Genomic DNA, 14,924 nt, shown 5'->3' with positions numbered 1-14,924 from the left:
AAAGCCTAGCCTTGAATCTGATACTTTTGCCCAGAATTTTTAATTTGTTGACTGAAAAGAAATCATGCCGTTAATTCTGCTGTCAATCCAAAGTCACTTAACTCAAATTACTGGATAATTCAAACTGTACTTAAAAAAAAAAGTTTTCTGTGCCATCTTAGTGCATTTGCTTGATTGGAATCACGGACAATTTAAAATTTTGTGCAACAAAATTGACGATGAATTATCAGGAATAACTATAGGGGAGAAATTTATTCCAGCCTTGCCCATTTCTTGGGTGCAAACTTCATGTTGGGGGAACCAATTCCCCCCCACAATCTAGCATACCCCCCACCTCCTCACTGGAAGAGTGCTGACTGCCAAAACAGGCGGGGGCTCCCTTGCGTATGCTAATCAGTAGCCACATGCTTGTTTTAGGACCCGGCAGTCACGTTTGCCACAATTTGGGTGAAGCCTGCATTCTCAGGTGTATGGCAGCCTAACAAACAGTCCTAAAAAGGACTACCTTTCCTTTTCTTTTGCTTAGCTTTATGTAGGTTCAGGAGGAGCAGGAATGCAGTACTGAGGGCCATCGGCCCCTCTACTCTTTGCCTTCCCCAGGACTTGTGTGCGGGCATAGCTCAGTGTCTGAGCCTGCTGATTTTGAGACTGGCAGGCAGCATTGTAATGCCTGATTGGCAAGTGCAACTCACTGGTATAACACAGAAGAGGACCAAGGCATCCATTCAGTGCAATCTCCATTAACACCACCCATATTGCATTGGATTTCAGTGTGAGACTAATTTCACAGCCTGCCTTTCAGTTTGTGCTATTGATCTTAGAAAATGGCTCAAGCTGAGGGAGGCAGGTGTACAACTGCCCTCTCTATTGATAACGCTTACAATTCCAAAACAAATAATTGTTTCCACTGAATTTGTTGATCTAGCTGTAGCACTTAAGGAAACACAAACAATTTTTCCATTTCTGGACATTGAAATATGTAAACCATAAATTTGTGGGCTTTTACTCAGATTAAATGAGATTTTCTGAGGTAAGTTCATTGTTTTAAACTATTAATAGCAAGAGTCTTTTGAAGCATAGTCCCTGACAGTGGAATTGAAAAACAAGCAACATTTCCAATATTTTGACCTTTTTTGTATTAAAAACCCAGTAACCATGCAAACAATTTTTTTAATCATCAGGTTCTTGTCCAAAAAGAATATTTTGGGACTTTTATAGGAGGCTGTAGTGTTATGATCACGTTAGGGACCATTAATGTTTAGAAAGAGAAAGTCAAATTCCCAGTTATTAGTGAAAGAATTACGTCACAAGATTTCAAGTCTTAAAAACTTTACTGTACAAGAGTTAAACAAAGCAAAATACTACAAACCTAATGCTACAAATTTGAAACATTTATATTTTAAACTTAAAATCTTAACAGAACATGAAGGTGAATACTTTAAATCGCAACAGGACACCCTCGTTTGACGTTTACTTGCACCCCAAGATTCACCAGACATAACAGGATCTTGGTGGTTTGTTCACTTCTCCTGGGACCAATTCAAAGTGCACCACAGGTCTTAGGAATTCACTTTAATTTCCTTAACTCCTTAGCTATACTCTGAGGTATCAGGTCTCCTGGATCTGGACTTCCCAGCTTGAGCACGAGCCTTACTCAAACCAGAAACACCCCTGGTTCCTGATGGCCTCTTTGCTCCTGAGTCCAACTGACTTCCAAAATCCAACTGCTTGTCTCAAAGCCAACTGACTGTCTGTGCCAGCAAGCACCCAAAAAAAAACACCTGACCCAAAAAGCAACATCTAGCTCCATAGCAACTTCGTACACATGGGATGTCCCAAATAGCAATTTAAGCTAATTATTTCCAACTCCAAATCTTCTCTTTCTTCTGGGAAATCATACGAATAATTTAAACCCCTGATTATAGCAGCTGCAGACATACCACCTCCATCAAGAAGTTAAGAGAGTTTCCCATTGTGTAGTGTCTTTACACTTCCCACTGTGACCCTACAAAATAAACATGGGCCACCCTTTGATTTGTAACCACCCTAGGCTTGTTTGCCAGCTTCCCAACACAGGTGTTTTCATTTGGCTTGCATAGAAAACAATTCTCAAATTAAAAGTTACCTCGAGAAAATTAATATAAACTGTGAACCAGGTGATCGTAACACTAGAAATGTTTATGATTGAAAGCTACACTGGCTATGCATAGGTGATGCTGTTTGTAAACCCCACCTTAATGCATTCCAAGAGATGCAGAAATTGGTGATTGAGTTTTACTGGTTGAAAGTGAAAAATATATCTATTGAAGCAGCCATGTGTTTATCTATTGTTCCAGAGAGGTAGTGGCACAGATGCCAGAAAACCATGTAATAACACTAGCATTTTGCTTAAACAGTAACCAGAAATCAACAGCCTTGATAATGCATTACATGACATAACACCCTTCTAGTTATAGAACTGTGTATCCTCAAACTCATTATAAACAACACCACGCGTACCCACTGGCAAGCCTGGCATCTAGCATGCATCCAATACACAACAATAAGAACCGAAAGGGAGACTTGCATTCATAGGGCTGGATTAGTCGCATCAGCGGGGCTCCTGGTGCTGGGCCAAAAAGGTGAAGGGAATGCTGCCTCGGCCTTTTGGAGCAACCACCCACCCAACCCCCGACGTGATTCTATAGCGCTCAAGCACCCAAGTGGCCACTGCCAGTACTACACCAAGCCAGGTTGCAGGCCCAGCACTGGAGCCCCAGACAGAGATAAGTGAGGTGGGGTCACTGGGGCCTGCTGGGCTGACTGTTACAGGAGGTGGGTTGGTTGCTGCCGGAGGCCCTCCATTGGTCACAGACTGCCCATGGAGGCAGCCCACCCCCTGCCCAAGCCCACAGGGAGATCACCTTGTTTCACTGGGCAACCTTCTGTCATGTGGGAGGCCCCTTCCCCCCACCGCTGGCTTAATTCCAGTGGAGGCAGTGGCTAATAATAGTTCACTTAAGGGCCTGAACTGACCTCTGTGCAGGAAGGCCTTCTTTGGCCTTTCCCAACCCTGACTTTACCGCAGTGTGACGGGAGAGCGACAGGCCCTCCATCCCCCACCTCCTGTCGCAATTCTAAGGATCCCTCCGCCTCCTAGCCCGTCTCCACGTGGCCCATTAAATCCAGCACATATCGTGCCTTTCACCACCTCAGGACATCTTAATGCACTTTACTTTTGAAGTTTAGTCACTGTTGTAATATAGGAAAATGTCAATGTGAAAATGTAGAATGTCAAATTGTGTTGGAGATATAAAACAAATCTTTTATAAAAATAAAAGAGAAAGGTATTGATTGACCTGGAGACTAAAATTTACTAACTGTTACACATTGCGGTCTGATTGACCTCAATAGTGTATAATGTATAGTACCCGCAACTATCTGGATTTACCAATTTAGAATAATGGCTTTAAAGGTTCAAGTTAGGTTGGCAACTAAACATTACAGCTGTGTTCCAGACTGCCGACAACCAAAGAGATCCTTGGGAGATCCTTTAGTATATATTAAAGTCTAGCTTTTAGCTTTCTATCTTCTGCTACACTTCAGGTGACATACCAGTATCTGTGCAAATATCTGTGACACATATGTAGTTCATAGAGTCACAAAAAGATACAGCACTGGAACAGGTCCTTCGGCCCAATGAGTCCACGCTGACCATCAACCACCCATTTATACTAATCCTACATTAATCCCAACTTTCCCTCTTACATCCCCACCTTCCCTCAATTCTCCTACCACCTACCTATACTAGAGGCAATTTTTTTTTTACAATGGCCAATTTACCTATCAACCCGCAAGTCTTTGGCATGCGGGAGGAAACCGGAGCACCCGGAGGAAACCCACACAGTCACGGGGAGAACTTGCAAACTCCACACAAGCAGAACTCAGAACCGAACCCAGGTCACTGGAGCTGTGAGGCCGCAGTGCTTGCCACTGCGTCACTCATTAGCTCAGATGTCATATTTGTCAAATAGCAGCAAATCATGTTGGCAATTTTCCACTAGTAAAAATCAGAGAGAAAACTGGAATACGACCCTAGAGGTCAGCAAGAGAATATTCTGGCTGTAACTCTTCAGAGGGAATGGATACCTGAAGATCAGCCCGGAGGCAGGCTGAATTTCAGAAGATAATTGGATTATTTGATCTTTGGCCTATTGCACGGAGATTCTGGAGTAGCACTTGTGTCAGGCGTCCCTGTGCTGGGCTATCCAACTGGTATGCAATGCTCTCAGGTGAGGCAGGAATCTGGAAATGCCCCTCCGCGTATCATTAAGAAGGGAATACTGGGCCTGCACTTCTTCCAGGTGCAGGTTCACTAGCATCGCCTGGAAAAGCCCCAACAATCTCAGGGCATCGCACTGCGAGCGGAGATCTGACATAACGAGTCTCCAGACTTTTCCCGTCTTAGCGATGTCTGGGAAACATCAACTTCTCAGACACTGCAAGAGGAAAATCTACCCAGACAACTAAACAGGCTGGGATGTACTGGTCAAGAACAGGAACAGTGGATATGTAAACCTCATTGGAAAAACTATTATGGACAGACTAAATGAACCACAAGCTGTCAGTGAAAGCTCCCAATATGTAAAGAAGGGGAATTAATCAAATCATCCAAATAGTTCTTGAAAATACATTTGGTCAGCAACTTGAATTCTCATTATGGTGAGAAATGTATTATTGGAAATAAGCTTTGCAGTGTAATAGACACTAACAATTATGATAAAATTATCAAACTAACCTACACAGCTGCATTTTAGGAGTTTAAAATGTCTCCATAGTTTCCCATCTCAAGCCTGTGTCACTCAGAAGGCACAGTTAAGCAGGCTTTTAACATTCTCACTGCCATCTCAGCAAGCTAGGAGACCATAAATGGCCATTCACAGAGTGCATCAGGAAGTACATTGGTTATAAGCCCCAGCTCTCCTCTCTCTGTCTGTACAGAGCAGTGGGAAGAAGAAATGGGCTGCTTTATTTATCTGCCTTCAGTGGATAATAACCTCATTTATATATTTCCAGGAAACAATAAAAAAAAAATCAGTTACAAATTTCTTTTCACATTCTTCCAGCTGAAATGCGCTCCCTCTTCCCTAATCCACTACCACAGTCGAACCTCCAACTCACCAGTGCCATGGGAGGTCTGTTAGAAATGAAATTCGTGTTAAGATCACCAACAATCAGTTATGTTCAGCACCCTGCTTCATTGCACAATCTGCGACTGTTACAGGTAATTTGCGGGATATTTAATTACCAAGCATCACTTGTGTAGGCAGGTACATCTAATTACTGGCCACGACAGAGTCTTACTTTAACTGCTATCTGTTATACTTCAGGCATCGCATTCCAAAGCATCACATCTTATTAAAGATATGAAGCAATTTTGTAAATGTTACAAAAATGGTGAAAGAAAACCCAGTCATTTCCTCGTGGTTTTGTGATATTGATACGCAAGCATCCCCTTGAGACCCAGAGCTGGCGATTTACAAGCAGATGTCAAACTATGGACATGTTTTCAGTATTTAGCCTCTAAATGTCTTAAGGATGTGACTAATAATATTGTTTTGCTACAGGGAGTATCTAACCAGTGGCATTACAGGAACAGAGCAGTTTAAACACAGCTCCATCTTAGTAGCTAAAAATCATGACTGTGCTTCCAGATCAGCAATGAGCAACCACAGGAGATTGAGACATCCCTCATACATCTTTGCTACCTCTCCCCACCTCTAAATGTCTTTTTAAAAGAAGTAAATATACTGTTTATTCCAAACATTGAACTTAACCTTTCTAGTATTCATTGTATTTTCTATTTGACTCAAATTACATAGCTTTTAGCAATTGTTCCTTTAATTAGAGTCATTAACAGCACAGAAGGAGGCCATTCAGCCCATCGTGTCCATGCCGGCTCTCCACAGAGTTATGCTGTCAGTCCCACTCCCCAGCTCGATCCCCAATTCTATGCCGACAATCTAATTTTGCTTAAACCTTTACTTGTTGAATTTTTTTAGATTGTGGTTTCAGATTTACAGCAAGACCTGCTTCAAATATTAAGAATTTGATTAATGCTAGCAATGTAAAGCATACAGCTACCCAAACATTCTGCATCTATAGAATTTTGACTAAGCAGCTGATACGACTCTCTTGGTATAAGTGTGCAATATTTTACAGCTGTTACTGAATCTTTTACTGATTAATGGAGGTTAGACAAAGAACTTTAGATGAATTTGGCTATAAGAGTCAGTTGACCTCTACTTTTGGACCGAATCCAGATCAGAAAGTGCGTGGAGATTATATTAAGTGGGCTGGAGTCTTCTAAGTAGTAAGGTAGCCTGGTAACAGTTGATATCTCCATCAGTAATGCAATGAAGAACAAAATCAGCTCTGCTGCCAACTTTGTTTGACCTTCTGAATAAATAATCATGGGAAAGACGTTACAGTTCAATTGAATCATAGGCATAGCTGTCTGATGGCAGTCCCTTCTACATGATCTGAAGATAGATCAGTTTCATGGTACAAGCTTCTTGGATTAGCTGTGATGTTGATTTTTTTTCCCCCTTAATGTTTAGTATGCTGTGCCAGAAGTTGATGAAGGTAGTGTTTAGATGCCTACAGTATTGTTGAATACTAAGAAGGACTTACTCACTCAACCAAAGAACTATTTAGTGAATGAACATCCTATATCCATGCCAATAAATCACTGTTGCTGACTGTTGGTTTTGTATGCATATGGCTGCAGTGCGTACTACCTATGGGATTCACAGCAGCAACTTGCAAAGACTTCTTTGAGAGCACCTCACAAAACTTCCACCACCTAGAAGGATGAGGACAGCAGATACAGGGGAAAAATTCAACTCTGGGTTTCTGCCCCGGCCAAATCACACGCCATCCAATATAACACCATTCCTACAATGTCATTGTGTCAAAATCCCTCCCTAGCAGCACTGTGGGAGTACTTTCACAACATGGACTGCAGCAGTTCAAGAAGGTGGCTTACCAGCACCTTCTCAAGGGCATCTAGGGAGGAGCAATAAATGCTGGCCTTACCAGCAACATCCACATCCGGAGAATGATTTTTTTTTAAGTTAAAATTGATTGACCTAAGTGCTTCATACACTTAAGGTTAAGTTTTAAAAACATTGTTACAGTCATGTTATCACTTGAATTTAGAGTCATAGAGTTTTACAGCACAGAAACAGGCCCTTCGGCCCAACGCGCCTGTGCCGACCATCAAGCACCCATCCTAACTAATCCCATTTCCCCGCACTTGGCCTGTAGCCTTGTATGTTATGGCATTTCAAGTGCTCATCTAAATATTTCTTGAATGTTGTGAGTGTTCCTGCCTCGACCACCCCGTCAGGCAGTGTGTTCCAGATTCCAACCACCCTCTGGGTGAAAAAATTCCTCCTCAAGTCCCCTCTAAACCTCCTGCCCCTTACCCTAAATCTATACCCCCTAGCTATTGACCTCTCCGCTAAGGGAAAAAGTTTCTTCCTATCTATCCTATCAATGCCCCTCATAATTTTGTATACCTCAATCAGGTCCCCCCTCAGCCTTCTCTTCTCCAAAGAAAACAGCCCCAGTCTATCTAGTCTGTCCTCATGACTGAAATGCTCCAGCCCAGGCAACATCCTGGTGAATCTCCTCTGCACCCTCTCCATTGCAATCATATCCTTCCTCTAGTGTGGCGATCAGAACTGTACACAGTACTCCAACTGTGGCCTAACCAGCGTTTTATACAGCTCCATCATAATCCCTCTGCATTTATATTCTACGCCTCGACTAATTTCTATTAAGTCTAGAAATGTAAGTGGTTTGTCTGATGGTTCAGTAGCTAAAGGCAATGTGTAATTAATATACACAGACCAATAGGAGCCAGATTGAACTCTAAGGGCTGAATTTTATGCTTAAGCCCCAGATCCCGCCTTTAGGCTTGGAAGAGGGAGCCTCTGCCGCTTGGGCGGGGATCAACCAGCCCCAAGTGATTTTTCGGCAGCTGACCAATTAAGAGTCAGTAGGCATGGGGGCCGAGCACTAAAGTAACAGAGGTAGCATGAGGTCACACTGTGGTAGTTGCTGACACCATATTTAAAGAGCTGTCTGCACTCAGTATCATGAAGACTGCCAGGGCATCAACCCAGGGAAGTCAGCAGAGACAATGGCAAAAGACCCCGAGTGGCCCCACTGTTCAGCAATGCCTCCCTACAGGCTCTCCTCAAGGCTGCAAGGAGGAGGAGACCGGCCCAACTGACCAAGCAAGCCTGGATGGAAATTGCAGAGGAGGCCAGCAGCCGTGGGGTCACCCCCAGAACCTGGCTCCAGTGCTGCAAGCGTGTCAGTGGCCTTATTCACTCTGCCAAGGTGAGGACTCCATACCACTGTTTCCTTTGGGGCTTGCATGTTGCAACACAGAGAAGATGCGTTTGGTGAAAAGGGAGTGACCACCCAGTCAGTGGCAATGGGGTCAGGCAGCAGCACATCCTGTCAGAGTCACGGCTGCATCTCGGTGTGAGGCGCCCGTCTGAGATTGCCAACTCCAGCAAGGTACCTCGAGAGTGGCCGCATGCAGGAGGCATTTGTGTGCCCCACCATGGGCCGCTGGGCTGACACAAGCAAAGGCATTGTGCTTGTTTTTGTGGAGTGACTAACAGGGTTCATCTTAGTGCTTGCAGGAGAAGAGAGCCTATAATCTAAAGGAGCAGGTCAAGACAGGCAGAGGAGTTCCATAGCTGGCCATGCTAACTCCCACAGAGGGCCAGGCATTGGCAGGACAGCATTGTGGCTATTCCATCGCTGATGACGAGTCAGGAGTGCAGGCACAAGAGAGTGAGTGGCCGAGTGCAGAGGCACAAGGGAGTCTCTGGTGCACATGAGGTATAGTGCTCAGTGTCCCCCACCGGACACATGGAGCTCCACACTGGGTGTAGTTGGAAGACTGTAACAGGAAGCGCATAATCTATCTTTTCCTTCATGCAGGTCAGGCAGAAGAACAGAGTACTGCAATGACCATGGCGCAGTGTTCACCTCTGAGCAGGAGGGGGGACCTCAGCGGGTGCACCATCACATCATTCCCCTGCACCCTCCACCAGCGCAGATACTCTAAGGTTAGTGCGTGCCCATTTGCGCATAGATTCAGGGTCACAGCCTAGTGAGCACAGCTCAGACATGCCCGAGCAGCTGACAGAGGCTGTGACAGCTGAGCCACTGACAAACAGAGGACTGTCAGAGACCAGTGCAATGCTGAGCCCCTGGATTTCACCTCGATGTCTTCCGTCCCAATATTCCGCCCCCTCCCGCCTTCGAACTCGTCTCTAAAGGGCCCAGAAAATTCAGCCCTAGGTTTGTACTTCGTTAGCTACTCTCTGATGAAGTGCCAATAAGAGTGTTACAATTGGCTTGAGTACCTCTGGGTTAAGAAAGGGAGAATCAACCACAAATACTAAGGCAAGAAACATCTCCAATCTGGACAAGGGCAGCTGCATCAAACAAATCTGGCCAGCAGCAGACCTCTCAATTCCTTAATGTGCCATTCTGATGCTATTTGTGTGGGGGTGGGGGGGGGGCGGGATTTTAACTCCCTCAGTCTGGTGGAAACAGAGCAATACATGGTGTTACGACCAGGTGAGAAAGGGGTCTAGGGGTTCCCTCTCGGCTTTTGCCTCGTTTAACCATAACAGGGTTTATTTTTAAAACACCATGTTTTTATCTCCCCCTCAGTGGATCCTTGTTCACTGCTTTCCAATTGCAAGGCAAATAAATCAAATCAGACAGGTTTTCTTAGATTTTTAAACAACAAAGATGGAAGTTTATTAATCTTGAACTCTAATTCGATTAACGACGACAAATATGCGACGCGACCACGCTAGCATGTATACGCGATAAACACACACGCAGATAGAGACAGAAAAAGTAGAAAGATTAACGGGCAAAAGTTTAAGGCAATAGCTGGGTTCCTAGTAACTGTCCTTTGAGTTTGATGTAGAGTCATTGGTTGCTGGTAAGTCTTGCTGTTTTGTTGTGGCCCAGTGCACGCTTTAAAACTTGTTTTGATGTAGTGGTCTTTTCTCTGTTGAGGTTTAAGTGACTTCAGTGGATCCGGAGATTAGTGAGAGAGACAGAGCCGGAAAGGAGAATGGTTCTTGTTCCAAGTTCAGTTGCAATCTGCAGTCTGTCTTCAAACTGTCCTGTGAGCATAGTTCAGAACTCCAAGTTGGCCAGCAGGTTAGTCATGTGACTAACCCCTTATTTGGGAACAACCACTCCTGTGGTTTGTGGATTTCAAAGCTCTCAGTATGGGGGTGTAGTGCTGTCTCTTACACTGACAAGATGTGGATCACCATTGCCTAGTCCAATCTCTGTTAATTGAATCAGTGAGCAATTCTTTTGTCTCTTCAAGCACTGTCTCTTAGTATGCAAATGTTTCTCCAGCCAGTGCTGATCTCTTTAAACAAGCCATCTCTTCACTCCAGTAACAGCTTAAAATAGATGTTCATATGACAAAATTAGTATGCCTCATTCTTGGCAGGTTGGGGTCTTCATGACAATGGGTTAAAATCCAAGTGCCCCACTTACTGCTCTTTTCCTGTCACGCGCCTGTCGTAAAGGTTGGAGTTTCTGAATTTATGCTCATCGGGATCCTGTTGCATAGAAGGGGTCCTAAGGCATTTGTACAGGCCCATTGGGTAGAGCATGCACTGTGGATATGACACTCAAGCGGAAGTTGTCAAACCAGAAGTGGAGGCCTGAGAAAAGAAGGTATATTTGCAAGGCCAGGGTATCAAGAATACTACTCCTGAGCCCCACAAAAATAAATTTGACACCTGCTGCCCTAGGCTGTCTCTCCTTCCACATTCCTGAAACTGCCCTGACCCTTTCTGGACAAGCTATCTCATGGCTTGTCAGTGGGGCAACCTAATACTTCATTTGAGGTGGGCGACTCACTACTTCTACTTAAGTGAAGCCAGGCCTCCTGCTACCCACTCCACCCACCACTCCCCCATTTATCAATCTCCTTGGCGTGTGTTCCCTCTGGTGCAGCTACCAGGAGTTAAAATTCCCCCTCTTGCGTGAAATGAACATTCCGCTGTGGCTGATTTGAAATACGCTTTTGGTACTCTGGCATATTATTACGAACATATTACTACAGTCAATTGAAAAAGACCACCCTAAAATCAAAAGCAGATGGGGATAAAAGAACTTCAATTGTGTGCACAGGGCAATGGCACAAACCTCTAGTGATTTGTTGAAGAGAAACCAGCCAGCATGCAGAACTCTCTGGGCTGAATTTTATGGGCCCCTTTGGGACAGGAATCGAGGCTGTGGTGGGGGGGGAGGTGGCGAGAACCATAAAATTGCATCAGAGGGCAGGGGGTGGCATGCCGGTTGTCTTCCTGCAGTCCCCCAACTTCGGAAGAGCCCTCCTCCACCCTTACTAACCCTACCCCTCACCTCGTGGCCGGGGCCTGCCTAAATGACCTCGGTGACCCCAACCCCACTCACCTCTTCGGGGATCTCTGGTGTCCCCAGGTTCTGCAGGGCTTCCTGCAGTACCGGCAGTGACCACTGTCCCTGTCTGTCTCTCTCTCTCTCGCTCTCTCTTTTATAAATAAACTAAGTTTTAAACAATAATGAAGATAACTCTATATGTGTAAAAGATTCTTTTAAAACTTCTTCTTCTTTCTAACCCTCATGTACATACACATACATTCAAAATTAAAAGGTTAACCAGGGCAAAAGGCTTTTTCAGTTTACTACTGTTTCTTAGGAGTAATAAAATAATTGGGTTGCCACTGTCTGGTAGGATATTTCTGGGTCGGTGAGGTGTCCCGGAGTCGAATAGTCGGATGTCACTCAAAGTCTTTTTCCAGGCAAGGTTGATGAACAGCCTGTGATGGGTAAGCTTTCAAGGCAATTTGTCTGCACTAGGTATCACACAGGTTTTTCAGCCATTGCTCCAACAACAGGTCTGCTTGGGTTCTGAAGTAGCAGTCTAGCAATAGAAGCTTTCTTGTGATTTCAGGATCTTCCGAAACACAACAGGCAACAGGAATCACTCTTGAGGCAGGGATTTTTCAGAGTCTGGAGGCAATAGGAATTTGCTCCCTTTTAAATGCAGGGCTTCCTCTCTGCAAAGCAGTTTTCCTCCACAGAGAGCAACAACTCCTTTTTTCCTGGGTCCTTTCTCTCTCCGGGGATCTTTTCCTCTCTCCAGGCAGACTACTGCCACCACCTCAAATGTAGGATTTCTTTTTCCAAGAGATGCAAGTCTTCTTTCACAGAGAGTAGATCTTTTTCTCTGGTCTGCAAACAGGTCCCAGCCAGGTCTCACTGCATGCTGCTGGTCCAGCCCACACTTCTTTCACAATGCAAAGTGAAACTAAAACCCACAATCAAGTCCTGTGACAGTCATAAATCTTCCTGTCATTTCCCTGTTGAGCTGCTTGGAAATAGGTGCCTTGCAGTCTGTGCACACTTCACTCACTCCACAATTCAAATATCAGCTCACCCTGATAGGTTCTCTTCTTACAACCTCCTTGTGACCACAGCATGTTGGTTCATTTCTTACAGCCTGTTTCCTCCAGAAAATGTGTTAAATTTATGTGATCCTAGAATTCAATCATCCTTCTCCAACTGGCAAAGATCAGAAGTCTGGTCTCACAAAGCTACACGGCTTTTCCATTGTGCCCAAGTGTTACCACCTGGTGGTTCAGTTGCATGTTTTCAATGGCGGACTCCTTGTTTTACAACCCAAATTCCTGGGGGTATGAAACCCATTGTTCCTCAATGTTAGTGCTGTCGTCTCTTCTTCAGAAAACGGTCTTTAATCTATTCCCTCTGTTGTCCTGGTAACCTTTTGCAGATTGGAGATGAGGTCAGCTGATCTGGAATTCATCTTGAACTTTTAAAAATCACAATCTTTAAGACATAATCATGTGATAAGGTCCAGCATTCATAACATTATCAGTAAGCAATGGGGGAGGCGGTGGCATACTGGTAATGTCACTAGACCAAAAATCCTGGTGCCCGGGGACCTGGATTCGAATCCTACCACAGCAAATGGTAGAATTTGAATCCAATGCATAAATTTGGAATTAAAAGCTAGTTTAATGGTGACCATGAAGCTATTGTCAATTGTTGTAAAAACCCATCTTGTTCTGATTCACTAATATCCTTTAAGGAAGGAAACCTGTTGTCCTTACCTGATCTGGCCTACATGTGACTCCAGACCCACAGCAATGTGGTTGACTCTTAAATGCCTTCAGTGGGCAATTAGGGATGAGCAGTAAATGCTAGCCGAGCCAATGACACCCACAGAGCAGAAATAGAGTCATAGAGAGATACAGCACTGAAACAGGCCCTTTGGCCCACCGAGTCTCTGCTGACCAACAACCACCCATTTATACTAATCCTACATTAATCCCATATTCCCTACCATTCTCCTACCACCTACCTACACTAGGGTCAATTTACCTATCAACCTGCAAGTTTTTGGCTGTGGGAGGAAACCAGAGAACCCGGCGGAAACCCACGCAGTCACAGGGAGAACTTGCAAACTCCGCACAGGCAGTACCCAGAACCGAACCCGGGTCACTGGAGCTGTGAGGCTGCGGTGCTAACCATGGCACCACTGTGCATCTGAAGCCTGTTCTCCATCAATGAGAAAGAAAATTGAACAGGTGTAAAATAAGAACATAAGAAGCAGGATAGGCCATTCAGCCCCTCAAGCCTGCTCCACTATTCAATAAGATCATAGCTGACCTTCAACTTCAACTCAACTTTCCCACCCGATTCCCTTAGAGACCAATAATCTATTGATCTCAGCCTTTAATATAACTTATCCACAGAAAGAGAATTCCAAAGATTCACAACATTTGGAGTGAAGACAATTCTCCTCATCTATCTGAAATGGCCAACACCTTATCCTGAGACTATGCATCATAATTCTACACTTTACAGCTGGGGATAATGGGCTGTCAATTAATTATCTTTTGTTTGCAACCAAGGATAAATTTAAATTGACCCCCTATGTGCAACATTTTTGAAAGGTGTATCTTTCAAGATCACATGGGTCCCTTTGTCAGGTGATTAATGAGCTAGTGTTAATTACTAATTCAGTGACAAAGTGTAAAGGTGATAAAAAGGTCCATTTCAAAAGACTTCCTCTTTCGCACTATAAATTGAACCACTGTTCTATTGGGTGAGCAGCATGTCTTGTAAGAAAAAGTGTACATTGAAAAGGTCTGTACGCCCATGTTAAGAGCTAAATCTGCATGTTTATTTCAGATTCGTGCCTCCCAGGCTTAATCCAAAAACACGGGTAATTACATGGATGAAGGAGAGGACTTAAATATTGTATTAACACTTAATTATTTTAGACCCAAAAGAGTTAGAAACAACCGTCTGTAACAATGTTGTTTACTGGACCAGTCAGAGGATTTTAAACGAGTGAAGCAGATGAAGGGTCAGATTTTTGCTTGTCTGGGAGTGGGCTAAGAATTAAGAGAAGAAGCAGTGTAACAGTGCAAGTCCTACAGGATTGAGTGATTTACCTTCAAAGAGGAGACATTAAGGAGAAGGATAATGAAAGAAAGGGGAAAAAAAGAAAGAAGTTAAAGGTACTGAGGGTAAGGGTTCCATTGCTGACAGGAAAATATTCAAAGCATTAGAAATAAAGGGGCCAATTTTCACCTGGGAAATCAGCGGTAATAGCCTAAAAATGGGGTCGGTAGTCTTACCTCCTCATTAGCACTGACAATTGATCTGTCGCCATTTTGAAAGAGCCTACCAACAGAAGGCTAAAGCACCTGCCAGAAACAATTGATTGGTCTCTTTTAATATGCAAATATTTATCCCTCAATCGGCATCACAAAAACAGATTATCTGGTTATTAACAC

The 14,924-nt window shown here is 44.1% G+C and overlaps 1 protein-coding gene across 3 annotated transcripts in view; it reads right to left on the bottom strand.

Moving 5' to 3' along the window:
* tmx4 (thioredoxin-related transmembrane protein 4) overlaps positions 1–14,924 on the bottom strand; it is a 103,401-nt gene that overhangs the window by 57,078 nt on the left and 31,399 nt on the right. The window contains exon 4 of one of the 3 annotated variants that reach the window (XR_010976153.1): positions 9,875–12,945. The exons of 1 other annotated variant lie outside the window; for it this stretch is intronic. The gene's annotated coding sequence lies outside the window, so the exon portion shown is untranslated. Of the gene's footprint in view, positions 1–9,874; positions 12,946–14,924 lie in introns of those variants that run through there. One more of the 3 variants, XR_010976154.1, reaches the window with a different exon arrangement.

This window comes from Heterodontus francisci, chromosome 13 (genome assembly GCF_036365525.1).
Source record: "Heterodontus francisci isolate sHetFra1 chromosome 13, sHetFra1.hap1, whole genome shotgun sequence".
NCBI lineage: Eukaryota > Metazoa > Chordata > Chondrichthyes > Heterodontiformes > Heterodontidae > Heterodontus > Heterodontus francisci.
This window is presented reverse-complemented; position numbering and strand designations above follow the sequence as displayed.